Source organism: Somniosus microcephalus, chromosome 3 (assembly GCF_052327205.1).
Source record: "Somniosus microcephalus isolate GS21.2 chromosome 3, FLI_Smic_1.0, whole genome shotgun sequence".
NCBI lineage: Eukaryota > Metazoa > Chordata > Chondrichthyes > Squaliformes > Somniosidae > Somniosus > Somniosus microcephalus.
In genome coordinates this window covers 153,955,971-153,972,439 of record NC_140989.1, presented here as the reverse complement: position 1 = coordinate 153,972,439, position 16,469 = coordinate 153,955,971, and positions in this window count along the sequence as shown.

Genomic DNA, 16,469 nt, shown 5'->3' with positions numbered 1-16,469 from the left:
CTTTGCCAAAAAACATTTTAAGTTAGTTGATCTTTGAAACATTTTAAGCTTGGCTTCCACCTCGGGCTATAGTTATACTATGTCAGTGGAAAGTCCAAACACACTTCTTGCCTTTACGGTGCCTTTATATTGTGATGCAAAGTTGTTTTGTGTGTACGTTGATGTGGAAACAGAAGTGTAGTTCAGGAGTGAAGAGGTGATCTGACTTACAAGTGCACTGAAGCCAAGAGGTGTAAGACCATAGTAATCTCACATTGGGTACTGCATGGGCAAATTACAACTCCAGCCTGGTCCAAAGCCACATTTTAAGAGTTCAGATGGTCCATTGGACCTTCTTAAAATATACTTTTGAATCACTTTAATATCGGGAATGGAAGCATAGTGGTTTTGTTATTGGACTAGTAATCCAGAGGCCTGGACTAATGATCTGGAGATGTGAGTTCAAATTCCACCACGGCAGCTGGGGAATTTAAATTCAGTTAATTAAATAAATCTGGAATAAAAAGCTAGTATCAGTAATGGTGACCATGAAACTATCGGATTGTCATGAAAATCCATCTGGTTCACTAATGTCCTTTAGGGAAGGAAATCTGCCGTCCTTACCTGGTCTGGCCTATATGTGACTCCAGACCCACAGCAATGTGGGCGACTCTTAACTGCCCTCTGAAATGGCCTAGCAAGCCACTCAGTTGTAAAAACCGCTACGAAAAACAAAATCCTGGAACTCCCTCCCTAACAGCACTGTGGAAGTATCTTCACCACACAGACTACAGCGGTTCAAGGAGGTGGCTCGCCTTCTCAAGGGCAACTAGGGATGGGCAATAAATGCTGGCCTTGCCAGCTAGCCCATCACATGAACAAATAAAAAAAAACGTTAATATCAGAAGAAAGCAAGCACTTCCACCCGAGCTTTCCTAATATTTAAACTTATCTGGCTGTGGAACAAAGTTCTGCACAGAGCTCTCACATCACTGGATGGAGTGCCAGGTGCATACAGCATGTATAATTCAGGTTTATCCAAATGGCGCATTGCACTGGTCTGAGACCATTACCTGTAATGCAACAGCGCCCTTACTTATGACCTGGCTCCTGAGATGTACTACCAGATTGGCATCCATGCACATCTGAAACCACTTTGCATCAACACAAAACCAGTAGTATAATGACAGAGTATGTGAGCCATACCTGCACTGTAACCACCCATCAATGTTTTGACACCAAAGCAGAACCACGTGCTGAAGGGAATTTTCCTCCTGCGGTCAAAGGAAAAAGGTCAGGATCCACCTGAAACCTTGGGAAAATATCAAACCTTTCTTTACAGCTCAAGTTCTCCAAAAAGAAAATCAACCTGTCACCAGGCATTTTTTCCTCGGCATTGTGCAAGGAATTCGGAATAAGGCACTGCATAACGATTTTGTGCTTTATATTAAACTAATCTTTTATGGACTGTGCATCTGTGACATGTTTTCTTACCTGCTAGTTTTTGTAACTTGAGGGAGAACACATGACGATTTTGTATATTCTATGTGTAGAGTAGTTGAGTTGATCAGGCTTTATAAAATGATATGCTCGGCCTGTAGCACACCTGCTCACCGACTGGTTAAAGTGAGAGAAAAAAAACAGAATTAAAATTCGAACCTGAACGTTTCACGAGAGGCACAGCCATTCCCAGATACAAATGAAAAATATTCCAACCTCCAATATTTGGTATCTGATTATTGAGAGTCAGTATTGAGTTTCTTAAAACGAAATTTAAAAAAAATGTTCTTAGTGGTCAGCGCAATAAATAACTATTCAAAAATGTTTTCCCACCAGAGTTTTATCATAAAAAGAAATAAAGGCCTAAGTGATTCCAACATGTAAAAGTGACATTGACTATTCTTCTCTCAGTTTAGACACTCAGCTGCAATTCTTCCAATGGAACTGAAGGACACTGTTCAATTGTCGGGTGATGAAAAGGGCCACGCATAATTTTTTTCCCTGAAGATGGTGGCCTTTAAAATTAATGTAAGAAGTCACACAACACCAGGTTATAATCCAACAGTTTTATTTTAAATCACAAGCTTTCGGAGCGCTGCTCCTTCGTCAGCAGCGCTCCGAAAGCTTGTGATTTCAAATAAAACTGTTGGACTATAACCGGGTGTTGTGTGACTTCTTACATTTGTCCACCCCAGTCCAACTCCGGCATCTCCACACCATGTTTAAAATTAAGGTTAACTTTGAATAAGTCCTATACATTAAAATTTGTATTTGTTGCTTGGTATGTTATCTTGCCTTCAAGGAATGATCCAGTAAGTATTCTACAAGTGGCTATTGTGTAGAAATTGCTGGTGATGTCTAATTCGGATCTTCTCAAAAGAAAATACTAACGTTTTTCTAACGATTTTGTGAGAAATTTCAGCATTGTATCAGTCCTTAGAATATGAATTCTGAAAGCAGGATACCATCTACAGTGCTACATATATGATATTGATTATCTACACTATATTAAAATTTTAAATCTGCTGCACTTTATGTGTCAACTTTTCCCTTATAAATTCCTATGTCCACATGTATAATGATGAAGCCTGCCTGCTAAAGCTGTCACACTGTAATTACACCCTCCTGATAGTGGTGGTGCTGTAGCACCTCAGTTTTGCATCTCCAGGTCCCTCAGCCTGCACTGCTGAGAAACTCCTATACTAATTCTACTCCTCTGCTTCACAAACTGCCGTCAGTTTTGTCAAATGATTATACAAAAAATAAAGACAGAATGTATGACTTTAAAATGGGGTCTGAATTCTGCCTGGACGCCCTGGCCCAATTATTCCCTGCCCGCTAAACTCCTATCACTTGAAGACAATTGGTCGTCACTTCCGTGGGCAATGCCACAGGAGATTGACGAGTATATTATAGAAGCTTTGTGATGTGTCCGTCACACAAGCAAAGTGTACTTAATGCGAAAATCCCGACTAACTCAAATTTCCCAGAAAACAATCAAGCTTTATCACTTATTCTCTGGGCATTGATCTCAAAAAATTCTTCCAGCACCACGCACACTCTGCTGAACACAGCATATCCCCAACACACCAGGCCACAGGAGATCAACCAATATGAAACAAAAACCAGAACTACTGGAAATAGACAGTAGGTCAAAAAAGCATCTAACGCAGTAAGACAGTTTCGGCAATGCAGCAGAGCTGAGCACCCTGCTGTGCATTTCTGATTTTTTTTGTTTTTATTTCAATCTGCAGAATGCTTGGTTTTCTGTTTAAGCGATGTGACGTGTAAGAAGTTGATATGTATTGGAAAAAACTGAAAATAAATTGATACATGTTTCTACGTTTTCAAAAAAATAATCAGTGCAGTACATTTTAAATTTCCCATACTGGTGACTGCACACTGTGCTGAGCAGAGATACACCGTTACCCACAGAGTGAAAGTTTAATTATAATGCTGAAAGCCGATACCGATTCTGCTGTGTCATGTGATAACTAGCTCCAAATTTCCGATTTGCAAATACCTCCCTCAGAAATCGAAGAGCTGATGATCCTGTCTACAGAATTTTTGGGGGAATATTTTCGCTTTAACGTAAATGGTGATGGCATCTCCTGGGAACTGGCTTGGCAGAGCTACTGAGGCCAGCAGTGCGAGAGAGCTAAATTTACATACATAGCTGGAATAGAGTTGTTCCAGAAACACTCTTGAGTTCCTTATTGTCTCTACGAAAGCTAGTTCAGCTTACATCACGCTGCTGTGGCCAGTCACCCGTCCCTTCAGTGATGTCATCAGCATTCATCATTTAAGGGAAGCAGTTCAAAAAACATCACTGAAAATAATGTGTAAAAGTTAATCTAATTTATTTTCAGCTGTTTGACTGAAAGGGCTAGCCTTCCGCTTTCATACAATGAAAGACAATTGAATCCTGATGACTGCATTACCCACAGGGATTTGTAAAGAAATTCTGCTGTTGTGATTACATTTGGGTCAGGATTTTCGATGTCAATAATGAATGAGGATGATAGCCTGGAAATTTATATTTGAACTGGAATTGTGACTGAATGAAGTGTGTGGTTCTGCAACAGGCACAACAATATGTTTTCATTATGTTACAGTCTGCAATATAACCCTGAAAAAGTACAAGGCAGTAAATCGAGACTGCAGGTCTGGTTCTCACCGAAATGCTCAACATGACTTTAGATCCATCATTCGGGGTGAACACTGGGTGCAAATGGAAGTTGCATAATAGCATATACATTCATTAAAAGCATAACAGCTCTGAGAAAGACTTTTATTTGATGACCTAAATACAAAACGGTTATGTACTAGGCCTGAAAATATACTGGCAGGTGTAAAGTTATTAACGCTAAACATTTATTATCTTCGTAAGAAGACAGGATACGAGACAGAAGTTGGTTAAAAAGGCACTTCAGAAATGTTGGTACCAGAGCAGTTGAAATATTTACAATGCTGCAAATTAACCCAAGTTCTTTTTCAAGATCAAACCTTTACAAGATCAAACCTGGTGAATACAAAATTAGGGCAGGAAACATTAAAGAATCATTACAAACTAGAGGGTGACACATTTTTTAAATAAATAAACATCAGTAGTTTCCATTAAATTTTAATGGCAGTTCTAAGTTCAATTCTCACTTCCAGTGGAAAAAAATGAAGAGATTCAATTGAGCCTTTTCTTATATTAATCTCATGTTATGTGATTTACTTTGAATAAACATACTAAATGTTTTGTACGTTATTACAGAAGTGAAACTTCACAATATGGCCCTGAGACAAATTTTAATTTACACTGACAGTTTAGCTGCCCCTATAAATTAATTTATAGGTTTAATTTTAAGTCCCATGTTCCCATAATTGTACTCTGGTAGATCACTCATTAGGGTAGGTTTTTCTTTCTGGCACTTGGACTGCGGGACTGGGTGAACTGTGAACGTTGTGCTTGCACGTATTTAGGAGCACTTATTATACATGACCATACTGCAGCAGGGTGGAAATTGAAGCTGCAACTTATAACTGAAACCCTTTCTGGACTGACATCTTAAAGTGGCTTTACTACAGAACCTAACTGCATTTACGCACATATTTGATGGGGTGGAGGATGGCACTTGGGTGTCACTGCATGTGTTCTTGAAACTTGCAACGTCTGAAGATTACTTCTCTGCTTTAGCACTTCACGAATTCAGGTCTGCTGCAGATAATTTCTTGGGTTCAGTGGTATTAGTTTCTTCTGAAAGCAGTCTGCGTGTTTCACCTTTATTGGAGTTGACTCACACTGCCATCCACCTACTCGTATGGTGGCAGGGCCCGGGTGTGTAACAATGAAACTCCCTTGTGATCTGGAATCAATCTTAAGCAGGTATACTTCTTGAATCGCTCCAATGGTGGAGCGAGTTAACACCAGAGGAGGCAAAGTTAGGTTCAGTACGTAAACTGCTTTATTCCACAGTAAGGTGAAATGTACAGAGTGACAGATATGATCTGTGCCACATAGTTCAATTGATGCAACTTATGCTTGTGTAATGATATAAAATTAAGATCATGTAATGTTATTCAATTTTGTTGGTAGTCTTGCTTAACTTACATACAATAACCTCTCTGCATTCTGTTCTACAGTTCCAGGACAGTACTATTATCACTTCACAGCAGTGTGCTGCCTGACTGTCTGTGCAGTGTCTCCTGTCCAGTGGAGTCTGTGTTCTGCATTACTCTTGACTGTTCGCAATCAGGAAGAGATCAAAACCATCCGAATACAATGGCCCGATATTTACGGGGAGGCGGGGAGGCTACAGGTGAGGCTGAAGAACCCGTCAAGGCTGAGGACGCAGAGGGCCCACCGATTTTAACGGCAAGGCCTCATTTGCATCTTGTAGGGCCCCCTCCCGCCTGGCAGCCGGCCAAATGGACAGCCCGGCCGGTGGGCGGGAGAGCTGGGATGAGGCCCACGATCGAGAGGGCTGGAGATTGGGGCTAGGGGAAGGAAGCTGGAGATCCGGGCTGGGGGAATGGAAGCTGGAGATTGGGGCGGAGGGGAGGCCGAAGGCTTCTTTGAGGGGCTGGGGGAGCTCTCCTGGCCCACAGGAGCGCTAAAAGAGCCAATTACCTCGGGGAGCCGGCGGCTCCCGCCTTGGATCTGCTGCTGGGAATCACACAGCTCGGGCCTCCCCTTCACCTTCTGTTAAATTTATGATGCGGCGCTGATGATATAGTAATTAGACCCCTGCCTCCCTTTTACGGGAGCTTTGTCCATGCCCCTGATTTCTGCACTTTAAAATTTAAAGGGGCAGGAATGGGGTTGAGTTGGGGTCATGTTGCCCAATCCTGACATTTTTAACCACCCTGATCCTCTCCTGTCTGTCGTTGGGGGCCAGGGCGGGGGCTTAAAATCGAGGTCAATGGGTGCAAGGTGTTTATTTCTGAAGGAGAAAAGCCACCGGATTGAAAAACAACTCCTGATTAGCATGTTGACCACTTTTCATCTGACTTTGGATCCATAATCTAGACCCTGAGAAGCTAACACCTTGAAAGCAAGCTGAAACTCAAAACACATTTTAAAATAATTCATAGCTGTAGTTCCATGGAAAAGTGGCCAAAGAATCCTGAAGCATGACAAGGACAAAGTGGCACAAATCAGGAGGGAACCAACCCACACGTGAGGAGGGGCTCCACAACTTTAAGCTCTTTTTAAAAGGCCAAACTGAAAATCCTGAGGCTGGAGAGCAGAGCGGAAGTGAGGGAAGGTGAAAGTCAGAGGCCTTCCCCAAACTCAGTAACTCATGCTCACACTTTAGCACACTCATCAGGACACACCATCTTAGCACTGTTTGAAGGGGTGTCTTGTGTCCAGCTTCCTAAGATTTGTCCTTCTTCTATAGGAGTCTCCAAGAATCCGTTACAGATCCTAGTGCCGCACAAAAAGCCAGCATCGCACACCATTCTGTCACTGAATTAATCCGTTTCTAGCATCAACACATGCATATTCACCCCTTGGGATGTAGATATGCACCGGATGAATCACAGAGCATGACTAATCAGGTGCCTGTGATGATAATAGTGGAAAAGCAGGAATCTGTGGGCTGGATGGCCAGTTAATGTCCTTCCTTAGCTTGATAGCCCTGGTATTCAGAACTCACAGGGGGGGGAAATTCGGTATCACCCCGTTTGGGGCACTATTATCAGCTGGGCACAAAGTTTAACGCCCGGCGCTAATTATCGCCTCTGACTGCAAACTTGGCCTCTATCGCCCCTGGAGATGATTTGAGCACTAAATCTGGCGCTACATACCTGTCTCAAGGCACTAACTTCCAGGAGCAAGGCACTACCTCAGAGCGCTGGCGAAGCTCAGGTGGTCAGTTAGCAATGGAACACAGACAGACTGGCGCCAGCCAGTTCTTAAAGGGGAGGGTCGATGTTGCTCTCCATCCACACCCTGCTCATTGCAGCCTTGAATCTCGGCCTGGAGAGACCTGTACATCAATTGTGCTGGAACCACCAATGCAGAGGCACAGGGAAAGAGCTCAGCGCTTCAGCGACTGGGCCTTGGTGGCTCTGGTAGGCGCTGTGGAGCGGCGACGGGCAGTGCTCTACCTACAGAGTGGCAGGAAGCCTTTGCCCCGTGAATACAGAAGAGTCTGGAGGGAGGTGGCTCAGCACGTCTCCTCCAGGAGCCCGGTGCTGAGGACCCAAACCCAATGTCGGAAGAAGTTCAATGACCTCACTCGGGTGGTCAGGGTGAGTGGCTGCTTTTCAATACCTCTACATCCCTCCATCTCAACTTCACTCTGTGCCCAGAGTGTTTAAAAACCCCAAATTCCCAACACTCATCCAAGACCTTTGGCCATCTCATAAAACACACACACACATTCCACACCTTGCATATATTAAGGGCAATTCAACTATGGGAGGCACATCAGGCAAGCACATGGCTGCATATATTAAGGGCTATTCAACTATGGGAGGCACATCAGGCAAGCACATGGCTGCATACATTAAGGACTATTCAACTATGGGAGGCACATCAGGAAAGCACATGGCTGCACATTCACTCAGCCGACGTCCTTTTTCTTGCAGGCCAAGCTCTCTCATAACATGCGGGAGTAGCAACACACAAGAGGAGGACTGGCTGACCTAAACACCCTCAACCCTCACCGATTTGGAGGCGAACGTGCACAGGATCATTACCAGCCAGGTCATAGGTGCCATGGCCACTGGAGAGGTCGGCCCCCTTGGGGGCAGCAATGGTATGTTCATCAGCTTTCTCTCCTCTCTCATTCCACTTGCCCCTCATAACACCAGCCTTTTACACTTTCAGTCCAACTTACTAACTGTCTCCAGTCCTTGCTCCCTTACTGCCCCCCTGTCCTGACGCTCAGGCCACTCTTGTACCTTCCTGTTTTCAGATAGTGAACCACCAGCTGACCAGCCTGTCCCTCAACCTACCAGTGGCAGCGATGCCCCAGACGAGGAGGAAGAGGAAGCCGGAGCCTCACCGCCTGCGTCTCCCGAGGGAGCCCATGTATACACTGGGACCATGCCTTCCCTGGAGGGGAGCGGGGGGTAGGGTCTGATGAGGGCAAAGCTCCTGGACCCAGTGGGCTGCAGCAACGCCATGGGGGTAGGGAAGCTTGGGGGCCTTCTCCCCGGAGAGCGAGTAGGCCAGCGAATCCTGCTGCACTGGACTCAGAGGAGGACCGCATCATCGCGGCCATGAATAGCCAGGCCTTGAGCATGCACACTGAGCTCATGGGTGCAATGGCAAGGGTGCCCAAAAGCATGGATGGACTGGCTAGGAGTGTGGAGCAGTCCGCTGCAGCACAGGCCAACGCAATGCAGTAGGCCAGCAATCTGTGCTCGAGCAGATTGCTCCGGATGCTGAGGTACTGCCCCGTGGGAGTGCCAGTGTGTCGGTCGAGCAGGAAGGTGCTGTCCTCTTTCAGGATGTGACAGCATTCCTGCTCCCACCACTGGCACTTCCCCATTGCACTTGCCACCGCCTGCAACACAGCCAGCCCAGTCTGCTGCCGCCCATGCAGAGTTGGTGCAGTCTGCAGCAGGGGCCTCCAGGCCCAGAGCTGGTCGAGGGCGTCCTTCAAGGGCATCTGCAGCCTCTGCATCTGACATTCAGCAGCCTTCCACCAGTCTTGCTGCAGCCACTGGGGCCCCATTACGGAGGAGCAGTAGGGTGGGAAGGGGGGAAGTGCACAGGGGATGGAGATCACCCTCGAAGGGCAAACAGTAGGAGGTCTAAATAAATGGTGTGAATGTTTGTAGTAAAGGTTGATGTTTGTGTGATTACATTTGTTTACTGTTTTGCCGTTTATCTCCATCTTGTGAGAACCAGTTCTGTTAGTTCATGATTTGTTGTGTTTGTTTCTAATTGTTTGTCCTGAATAAATGACACACACAGAGTTTGTTAAAGAAAAAAATTGTATTGAAAATGTATATTTTTGGCCTTTGCAATCATTCCAGCTTTGGCCGGCAATAGGGGGTGCGGGTTGCTTTCCATGATATTGTTCTCCATGCCAGAAGCCATCTTCTGAGTAGGGGCCGAGAAGCGGCTTCTTAACAGCCGTTGACGGACGGCCATTGCAGTGGCAACATTGTGGGCCTCCCTCCCACGTTGGTGCTGCTGCTGCTCCTCCTTCTCATCCTCCTCCTCCTCTTCCTCCTCCTCAGGTGGTGCACCAATCCCTGGTGGCATTGGCTGGGCCCTCAGGATTGCCAGGTTGTGAAGCATGCAGCACACAACTATGAAGAGGGGGACTTGCTCAGGAGAGTACTGCAGGCCTCCTCCTGAGTGGTCCAGACAGCGGAACTGTTGCTTCAGCACGCCGATCGTCTGCTCAATTATGTTCCTGGTGGCGATATGGCTCTCATTATACTGCAGCTCGGCAGGGGTGTTGGGGTTACGGAGCGGTGTTATCAGCCAGGTGCAGAGTGGATAACCCTTGTCCATGAGGAGACATCCACTTGGGTAACACGGTACCTGGAAAAGGTCTGGCACACCAGTCTGGCACAGGATGAAAGCATCATGGCTGCTACCAGGATAGCGGGCATTGACGGCGAGTATGAGCTGTTTGTGGTAACAGAGCAACTGCACATTTAAGGAGTGGTAGCCCTTGCGGTTTCGGAATACCTCTGCATTTTCATGTGTGGCCCGCAATGCCACATGCGTGCAGTCAATGGCACCCTGCACCATGGGGAAGCCCGCTATCCTAGCAAACCCACATGCGTGCTCATGCTGTTTGGCCCAGGTCATGGGGAAAGAGATGTACTGGCGTCTCCTTTTATACAGGGCATTTGTGACCTGATGGATACAACAATGGACCGCGAACTGGAAGATCTTGGCGAAGTCCCCAGTAGAAGCTTGAAAGGAGCCGCTGGCATAAAAATTCAGAGCCACTGTGACCTTCACTGCCACCGACAGAGACGTCCTGGTCCTCAGTTGAGGCTGCAGATCTGGTTGCAGCAGAAGGCAGAGCTCAGTGACCACCTCCTTGCTGAAGCGCAGCCTGCTGAAACACTGCTCCTCAGACAAATGAAGGTGTGCGAACTGCTCCCTGAATAACCTCGGAGGGTGAGGTCTCCTGTGCAGAGGCCTGTTGGCCATCCTCCCTCTGGCCATGTTTGCCACTCCCTCTCTGCGTCTCTGCTGCCTCCGATTCTGCAGGATGTAAGGGGGTGGCGTGTGGTGGTGTTTGGCACATACGCCCAGTCAGTTATGCCTCTGACTGTTTTGTGAGCGGTTCGAATCGCTCCCACGCCCCTGGGCTCTAGACACCAGACTTAGGTACAAGGCGGCGGTACAGAGAAGACTCGAGTAGACAGGTGGTCGGATGTAAACAAAAAACAAGATTTTATTGAAGAGGAAAAACTTGATACAATCTTATGGAAAAATTACTAGTGTACACTTCTACAGGCAAAATTACAAAAGAATAATAACTATATGCTTATACAGGGAATGGGGAACACACGGCACATCAAGGGAAAACAGCTATCTTAACAATCCCCTTATCCTTATCCCACCCCTTATACCTAACTAGATTAAGCTATGAGGGGTCAGAACTTCATGCTCACCAATCAAAAGGTTTGTTGGACTCAAAACAGCGGTTGGGTTCGGGGTTCACTCTTGGTGCTCTCTGGAGCCTGCCATCGTCACGTGGTCTCCGGGTGCTGCAAGGGCGTTGTCCAGGTTCGAGTACCACAAAGTTAAAGTCTCTGTTTGGGTACTTTTCCTTGCAGGGATGATTACTCGTTGCCAGCCGCCAGTTTGAGTTGGTGTACAGATATTCGAAGGTCGGCTGAGGCGGAAGGCCCGATAATTCGAAGCCTCCCTTCAGTTCGTCTCCTCGGTTGGTCTTTTTCAGCCGGTCTTCCTCAGGTGGCCTTCCCTCCGGTGGTCTTCCCTCCTCCCCTCGTCGCGTCCCGCCTCGCCTGGCCTGAATTGTCCGTGTCCGCCCGACCCGGTGCCGGGGCGATTCCAGATGGAGTGGGGAAAAGGCACGGGTAACGGCCAGGGGGTAAGAGCGGGACGGGGAAAGAGCGGCAGGCACGAGGACGAGGGGCCGAAGAGCAGAGAGAGCAGCAGCACCAGCACACAGAGAGCGTGATTGCTACCCGGGGGCCTTCAATTATACCTTTTTTGAAAACCCTTATCTGCACGCCAAATCAGGTTAGTTCTTTGCCTTAATTTTGGCAGGCTCGTTTAAATAATGGTAGCAATCCATACTAACTGGTTTTAGATGGCCGGTAATCGCATCTACCAGCCCGATAATTGACTTGTATTGTCATGAAAGTTCCTGGATGGGCCTGTCCAGCCTCGCTGGCTCTGTTAATCTGTTTCCGATAATATATGTAGACTGCTTGATGGCCTTAACTATAGGCCTAAACTGAATTTAGATTTGTCTCCAATTCGGTCTAATGCATAATTCAGAGTCCTGTCTGGTTTCAAAATACAAAGTCTCTCTTCACAGACACTGCAGCTTTGGTTTCGATGCACAAGCTGTCTGCGTTGCAGTGTCCATTTTAAAATCTCACAGGCTTTCTGCCACGAGGCACGGACGCCATCTTGGGTAACCTTTTTGATTTAAAATGTCCACGCAGGGTCCCGTTTATTAATAACAGCCTTCAGGGAAATGCAGAAATTTTGCAAATCTTACACTCCCCCCATGATACTAAAACTTGCTTGAAGTATCATACTTTTAAGGTGAGCAAAATTTTTCTGACCCTCCATAGTCAACCTTCCCCTGTAATCATCTATCTAATATACCCACGACACATGCACTTCCCATTCCGCGAAGGTGTAGTGTACATCAGCATACAGAGAGTAAAATTACAGACTTTACACACACATTCAAGCATGGAGGGGGTCCAACACCCCTGCATCACTTATTACACATATCTTTATTTAACTGCGTCGCAAAAAAGCAACAAAGAAAAAAAAAACCTTTATTAGAAACAACAATCCTTTACTTATAATACAGGGAAAAGACTTAAACCAACGTATCTACCGCCACCTTTACATAATGTTCCTTCCAAAACCTCTGGTTTCGGAATTCTGACCACCGACCTTTTCCCTTACACTGGATACAAACTAAATACAACACTATCCCTAACTGGCAAACCACGAGAATGTGGGAAGCCAGTCTGATCCACGAAGGGACCTCTATATTACTGAGAATGTTCCACCAGGGTGGAGTCACAATATCCAATATCTTAGTCCCTATCTCTACTGTTTTCTTTTCGAGAGTGTAAAAATGTTTCTGCAAAACTATAACGGCTTTGAGTATTTTGGTAAAGTGTTCAGGGAGAGGGGGAATTTCATAGCCAAAGTGTGCTACATACTTCTGCAAATTCGTAAAATCCTCCTGCACAGTGAGGTGAACAGTGGCGGGTTCAGGAATCGGGACAATTCGCTCCTGGGCCACTTGAACTTCTGCCTCGGGTTTAAAACAGAAACTGCTGTCACTAACCGGACACCAGCTATGCTGTCCATGTTGGTAGTGGGACGCGCCGGTGGTGACACAATGGCCCAGAAATTCGGGTCGGGGGCTTCCCGCGGCACTTACCTTGAGCGCCGGCAGTTGAGCTGTAGGGCCCCGTGGAATTCCGATCCGGGGTCTGGCCCAGCTGCAGTTAGTTCGATGCGTCCCCTGGGATCACGTGAGCCATGGGCAGCCAATCGGAGGAGGGAAAAGCCCATTCATAACTCTGACAGGAAGACCTGTCAAGACTTATACATACTACGGCCCCAAAATAGCAGTAAACCTTCAAATAATTTTTTTAAAAATCACACTTTTTAAATAAGCTATAAATTACATTAAATAACTATTTTAAACAATAATTTAAATTTTTGAAAAAATAATTTTATATTCTAATGGGGCTAAAAATAAACTTACCTTGCTTTAAAGTATTTAAAAATAATAAACCTGTGGAAAAAATGTTTTAATTTTAATTAATTGACCACTTACCTTGTAAAAAGCAGGCCTTACACCTGCTTTTTACATTTCTAAATCCTGCAGGCTTACGATCCCGGGAAAACCTGCAAAAAAAACCTAAGTTCAAAGCGCAGGCGCAGCCTCTCCTGCGCGCGCATTTGACCTCTGAACCCCTTCGTTCAGAGGATCGGAAGTGCCGGTTTCCCGCGCATGCGCAGTGCATGCAGAAAACCGGCACTTCCATTCGGCCTACGGGTGAGTACCCCGTGCGTACTCACCCGTGGAGACCGGAATTTCTGGGCCATATGTCCCACCTCCTATATGCTACCTGCGGGGGAACATGGCCTTGTGCCATTGCCTCCATTGTACAATTTATAGGCTTCGCGCCAGCAGCTCTGAACCCACACTGCAGTTTTGAATAGGCATTCAAGTGCTGGGGACACAGGATTATGTGTGCTCCCCGGCTCCGGCACCCTGAGAGGTCAGTACCTGTCATAGCGTGCTCCCACTTAATGACGTAAGGCGGGACCGCTGTGAAACGAATGTGTGCACCCTCTTGAATGACCCCATTGTTCTCAACCCTGCATACTGGCATGGCTCGGGCTGTCCTACCCATGACCGGCATCCTAACTACTACTCCCATGATTGTGTGGTTGGACTGCCCACAATCCACGGGGACTGGATAAGCTTCAGAGGCTAGCCGGAGTTGGCACGGGCTTAATGCTTTCTCAAAAGGGTGGAGGGTTGCGAGGTGCTTGTTGCTAATCCAGGAGGGGACCAAACCCTGTTTTAAATCCTCCAGATTACTGCGGCCCTCGCCCAGCAACCACGCCCCGTATAACACGCACACCTCATTCTGCGCAGCCTGGTCAGAAGCATTTCTGTCCTCCCTTATGAGAGCATTTACCGTCTTTGCGTGCTTTTCCAACTCGGCTATGATCTCCTTTAAATGGACCGTCATGGCCTGGTCCTCATGCAACTCCGAGCCCACTACCTTGTTCTCATTCAGTAATATCCCTTTTAACTGTGTTTTTAAACCGTTTATCTGGGTCTGCAGCTCTATGTCATCTAAACTGTTGATGACAGAGGACCCAGTATTAAACACAGTAAAACCATCATTCCATACTCCCTTTCTTTGTCTCCCTGCATTGCTCAAAAATTCTCGGTGTGTGCTGTAGAGTTTGGTTTTGTCCACATGGGCAAAATCGAACTCGTAAAATTTCTTGAACATGTCCTTTAATAGGGCCTGGTATAACTGCTCTGTTTCTTTGGTGCACCACTCCGGTAAATGTACCTCCGTGAGATTTAAAATCACGGTGGCTACCGCATAATGTACCCCCTGGTACAGCATCTGATCGCTGGGGACTTGTACCAACCCATTCCTTGGTCCCTTGGTGGCGGTGGGGCAACCTTCCCTGGATAACCTCGCCGCCTGCGCCGTGGGCAGGGCACAAGCTCAGTGGCATTGACTGGGATCTGGGTGTATGGGACCGCACACACCTTCAGGCTGGTATCCCACCTTATCCGCTCACCAGCGTCTTGCCACTACTGGTGGAAAACAATGGATATGCCTGCGGGTCATACCATCTCTGACCCCCACATACAGATGTAAATCCCTTGATCCGGTTCCCACCACTTGTCCCAACACACGCTTAGTCCTCCATGAGTCCCGGTAATCGTCCGATGGGTGTTGTTTCCCAACCGTTCCCACTTGACTTCGGGGTTCCTCATGTCCTTGCTCAACTTCCTGAGCCACCACCACCTATCCAGTGGAATGTGTCCTTTACACGTCAAACATATTCGCTTTCCAACGGTGACGCTGACCCTCGTAGTAACGACTCGTACCCTGGGGCACAGGAGGGAGGCCTCCCCGTACGTGAATCCGGTTTGTCTGGAGTACTGAGACGAATTGGACTCCAACCATCCTGGCCACCTTCCCTCGTGGACGTAGACGGCGGTCTCCTCCGCATCCCGTTCACCACTCTCATCGATCGCCAGGGGCGCCTTGTCTCCCGAACACCCGTAGATGTGGGAGTCCTGGACGTCACCCCTCCTCTCCACACTTATCCCGATCAGGGCGAATAGGATCATGATCCATTCCATCCCGAAAATCTTTCTGCAAAAAGATGTAAAACCAAGCAGCCAGGTCCCCAAGAGATTCTCTGGCTTAGTGAAGCATGGTCGGGTCCCGCGATCTCGACCCAAAGATACACTCTTAACAGACTACTTAACTTAAAACTACCCATCACCTTATTCAACTTAAATTATAAACACCCAAACTTAAGCTAAATAATTACACCTTACTTGAAACTTAAACTTAAACTAAAACTATATACATCCGCCGCCCGTCTCCGTGCGGCCAGGTTAATCCCTGGTCGGACTACGGCTCGCCGCTACCTCCGGCGTGACCGCATCGTCCTTCACTGTTGGTCCCTCGTAGCCCGTGGCTGCTGGCTGAGGACCTGTGTCCTTGGACCTCTCCCTGACTCGAGGGGCGGCCTTTGGTAACTGGAGGGCTGGTGACCATGGCTTTCTCGGCTGGGGTGTCCTTGGGGACCTTCTAGGGGCTTTGACGGGTGGGGCTTTCTTGGCTGCTGGGCCTTTTACCCGAACCGCTGCTTCCCCAGGCTTGACCCCTCCCAAACCTGGGCTGGGGGCAGGTAACTTTTCGCAGCCTGCTGCTGCGAGCTGAGAGTCTCCGCCCCCATGTCCCATGGCTGGGCGGGGTTTTCGACCTCAGGTCCCTCCCTCACTACACCTGGGTTAGGGGTGGGGTTTTCGCCCTCAGGTCCCTCCCCCTCGTCTGGATCCCAGAAGAGTGGGGGAGTGTCCCAATCGATGGGCGGGATGGTCCCTCCCTTCAAGCAAGCCACAGCGCCTGCCTGTGCAGTCTGTGAACTCGCTCCTGCTGCGGGCTGAGGATCTTTATCCTCAGACCCTTTTCCAACTGGCTGCTTTCCCCTTTCAGGTGTAAACAGCTTACAATGGTTGATGGAACCAGCGGCCTGTTTTAAAACCTGTGCTGAAGGCTTGCCCGCT